The following is a 5,106-nucleotide window of genomic DNA, read 5'->3' as shown; positions in this document are numbered from 1 at the left end:
TGTTTAGACTTTTGCATCCATATTTCCTGGTTATCAGAATCTTTTAGAAACCTAAGAACTATAGTCTAATTAATTGACAAAATAAAACAAAACAAATAAAAATGATATTTGATATTATAGAAATATAAAATGGTACGCTCGTATGCATATCAATGATATTATTCTATCATAAAAAATTCTAAATTGTTATGTGTACCTACTGAGTAGGTATTGTGAATTATAAAAATAACTAATTTTAATTAACTATAAAATAAATACGTTAATAACCATATTGTATAATTTAAGCATCCTTGGTGAAATAAAAATTAATTAACACCTGTGAAACGAAATATCAGTAATTTCAGTTTTTTTTGTTTAGCACAATTAGAACCACAATTTGTGGTACTTATTATATTATTATAGTCTATTATAGAAGATGTACAAACAATATGTAAATATATTATTATCTGATAAGAATATTCGTAAAAAAACCTCGAGATGTTACAAAAAATTATCGCAAGTACCTACCTAACTACCTAAGCATAACGCTATCGCATAAAACATGGTTTTGCGATGTTTGTGTTCCGACAGTGACGTGTTATATATTATTTAACTTGTAATGGCTAGTTTTGTAAGGTTTCGATTAATGCGACTTTAGTAGAGTTTATCCTTGTTTTAAGAACAATAGACACGTTACATTAAAATATTACTATTTTGGGTAGCCGGGTAGGTATGACGGAAAAATATAATAGAACAAGATGATCTATGTCATCCCATGTTATTTTTTTTTTAAGTTTTAAATTCGACTTTATGTTTATCCTGTTATGTGAATATACCTAATATACTAAAGTAAATGTTTTTAAAGAATATAACTGTAGGTACCTACCTATTATCATTTAGACATTAGATATGAAACTAAATACTAAAACCATAATTTTTTCTGTTAAATGTTTATGTACATAAATTGTATTCTGCTTAATGTGTTTATACAATAAAAAACAGAGGTTTTAAGCCTTAATAACATTTAATCACCTATATATGATATGAAATGGAAATTATTTGTTATAAATAAGGACCTATGTGGCTATGTCCCATCTTACTTCAGCCATGGTTCATGATGAAATCAATTTTTGTGTTTAGTAAAAATGTAAGTATAATTAATAATAATATAACAAAACTGATTGGACATACTTATTACTTATTAATAATAAAGGATCTTAGTTTTATCAATAAAATAAAATATAAACCCTCTTAAGAGGACGTCGCACCGGCATTTTTCAGTATTAAAAACACACTCACGTAGATTCAAAATTACTTGTTCTTGAGTGGTTTTAGAGTTAAGACACCTATTATCAAAATAGAATAAAACAATATTTTGGAGGACATCTCATCAGGGTTTATACAATGAAAGTTAGATGTCCCAGGTGTCCGCTACATCCCCCACTCACATTTTTTCATAAATTCAGAAGTTAGGAAGCCTGTAAATTCTAATAATCTTGATATATTTTGTATATGTATAATGTATTTTGTATATACAGTCATACATACATACAAATATACAATGGACATACAGCTTTTAAATATACAAATTATGATATTTATTTAGGTATTAGGTATTATGTTATATTGTTATCAAATATAAAAAGTTAAAAGATACCTATAGTGCTCTCTCGTGTTGAAATTTAATAGAATTACGCCAGTTATATTTTAATTTCAAAGCAAGTTACGAGTATTTTAAAAATTGTACATTGTTTCAGCATTTTAAAAGTTATAGGTATACCTAAAGGTATTAACTATTATTAAAGGTATAAAATATGTTTTGATAAATTATTATTGTTCTACACGTCTTTATAAAATGCATTATAAAAAGTTATTATGATAATAACATATTAATACATATAACATCAACCGTGTTCTGCAAAATGATATGTAATTAATAGGGCAGAGGACTTGTAGCATTTGCATATTTTTTTTGCACAGCCACAAAAATAGCAGAGTGCGAAACAAATACGTTTCATGCTTCCACAAAGCTAGTTTTGAATTTTTATTGTGCATATAAATGCATATTTTACGTTTTTTTGGTTTGTAGGGCATATTTTACACTTTTATACGCTATTTTATATTTTTTGAGACATATTTTACTTGAATCGATTTTTTCCACAGTGACATTTTTATTTCAAACAATACAGTCAAAATGTTTGGATAAAAATGTATTTATTTTTAATTTTTGTCGTTTAATATGGTTTTTACTAATTAATAATACATTACCGAGGAAAGATTAAAAAAAACTTCGATAAATAGGTAGAAATCACAGAAGCAATTCGGTTAAGAAGTAATAACCAAATAGCTGGTTACCCACTATTAAATTGGTACCTACTACTAAACCCCCAACCACCCCTCCTCCACACCACTGGATACGCCAATGGTACCTATGTCCTATTATTATTGATATGGAAGGGATAGTTTTTATGAAATCGTTATTTAATTATAATTCATGACGTACATACTCGATCATATTAATTTATTTATTCGGTAAACAGCGTTTTTTTTTATTAATGTTTATTCAAATCAAAATCTCCGTGTAATAGATAATCTAAGAACTCTAAACAGAAAAAAACAAGACATACCGCGGCTCGTTCGAAGGATTAATGAACTTAAATAGGTACTTAAGTACCCAGGCATTCTCAATATCCAGAGTACGTATATATATCATAATATTATACAGTACACATTAAACATATTATTAATTATTCAATTATTGTAATATGCAGACGGGCTGCACTGTAGTCTTAAACGAATTTGCCAATAACCGTTCTTCAACAAGTCGATCCTACTTTTTATAATGATCCTCACGAACGTCTCAAAACAAATAAAAAATGATTAATAAGTAATAACCACTTGTTTACATTGGCACAATATTACCGTAAGTAATAAATTGTGTAGCATGGAAAATTGCTGTGTGTAGACAGTGACTGATGTAACAGAAAATACTAGTATTACAGTTATAATATATTAATTACAGCTACAATGTACGTAGTTATTATTAGATTATTACTCGAGAGAATATTAAATTTCTCATCTCCTCGGCAAACTATATGAGGAATATTTTTTATTATTCTATACTACCAATTTCGTAAATTGCATGCTTGAATGTATGCTTAAAACTGGTATAAGACTTTTAAGATTTTATATTTTGTTATTTAAAAATTATCTGTTTGATATTATTAGCAACTTTTAAGGTAATAGTAGTAAAAATAAATGTACCTAACCTAACCTATCAGTGTTATATTTTATTATTATGTTTTATTTTAATTTAATAAATTCTAAAGGTGTAATTTACAACTTATTATATTTCAATTATTATTCCATTTATGCCAATAAAATATCTACTTAAAAAGTTGTAGTTTATTTTATAAAAGTGTTTTATTAATTATTAGTTATAAATTATAATAATACCAAACCTATAAAGTATTAGCACACTTTTTATTTTGGAAACCGCATACTGTATAGGTACAAAAGCTTAAAAAAATATTGTCATAATCAGACTACATCAACATAATTATTAGAGTAAAAAGAAATCATACATTCATACCTAATATTATACTACTTAAAATCTCTAACTTACATAACTATTTAAATATAATGTTTTATAATATTTATAATAGAAATATAATTTTCAGCATTTGAATTAAGATATTAACCATACCTATCTAATGAAATAAAATTTAAATTATAAATATATTTAATAAGCATCGTGCGACAAAAATTCCATCTCGTGATTTAAATAGTTTTTGTATTGAATAAATTATTAAAAGGTTGCAAGACGAAAGGAACCTGCTGCAGAAAACAAAAGAAAAAGATATAAAACAAAAGTTTCTATACGTAGAATAAAATATAATATTAATACGATTGATTTTAAGTAATTTTAACTATTTACTCAACGTGAAAGACGAACGATTTCCCGAACATTTGGTGCATATATTATCATACCTATTATATTCATAATATGTTATAATATAGTCACGTCTTTTACTCTCCAGCAGCTGCGCATTTGTCTGCGGGCGACCTCATGTGAAAATATACGGAAAATAATTTATTTTTAAGTACTTTCCCTAAATACCGATCTATATAATAATAATATATTCGCAATTTTTATCAAAAACAATATTATATACCAATAACCAATGAGTTTACAAGTATAATACTACTATACTCAATGAATAATTTAATGATTATACTTATACACAATTATTATTGTCACATGAAGTAGACGCTTTATTCATAGTATCATGTTAGATACCTACCTACGTGCTACGCAAATGTATTACGTAAGTGTACACTTTCCACTCCGTAGGTACTCGGTAAAGGTCGTACCACCTCCTATTGTGCGGTTTTGTCAATAATTATATTATTGTACAACTGTCAAAACACACATACCGTCGAAAAGTGGTTTCCAAGTACTTACAGTAATATCCTGTTCAAAATTTGTTCAGATTAGGATATATTACAACTCAAGTCAATAATTATATAGTCGTTAAATCTGTAAAAAATAATAATTGATTTATACACTCGACAAAACGAAAAAAAGCAACAATAGTTTTTTGTGTTCACAAAATTTTTTTTATTTATCAAACAAAACAATATGAATTTCATGTAATATATTGAATATAATTTCAAAAACAGAAACAATTTTGGAAACCGTTGCCGTTATTATACAATTTTGTTTATTTTGCATAATTTTGTATAATTTTATATGTTCAAAAAAAAGGTAGAACAAAAAAGAAAAAGCCGAAAATTTATAAAGTGAATATTATTTGAAATAAGTAAAAAAAATATTTTTATAGTATAAACTAAAAAGTCTAGTACCTAATCTTTTTTTTTTTGGGAAACAATCGATCACATTATTTAAATTTGTCTATTTACACTACTACACTCAAAATAGCTAGACGTGTAAAGGCCCTGTCACAGTATCACACACGCATCCGATCCGTCAGGGCATCCGTGTATTAGGTAATACGAACTTATTGTTTTTCAATGCATATTTTATTCATACTCATCCGATCTGAATCCGGTCTGAGCTTTCCGAGATCACTCTGATGTACTTGGTCTGACGAGTTTCGTTAATAG

This window comes from Acyrthosiphon pisum, chromosome A1 (assembly GCF_005508785.2).
Source record: "Acyrthosiphon pisum isolate AL4f chromosome A1, pea_aphid_22Mar2018_4r6ur, whole genome shotgun sequence".
NCBI classification, from domain to species: domain Eukaryota; kingdom Metazoa; phylum Arthropoda; class Insecta; order Hemiptera; family Aphididae; genus Acyrthosiphon; species Acyrthosiphon pisum.
The sequence above is the reverse complement of the archived record's forward strand: the minus strand, read 5'-3'. Positions refer to the sequence as shown.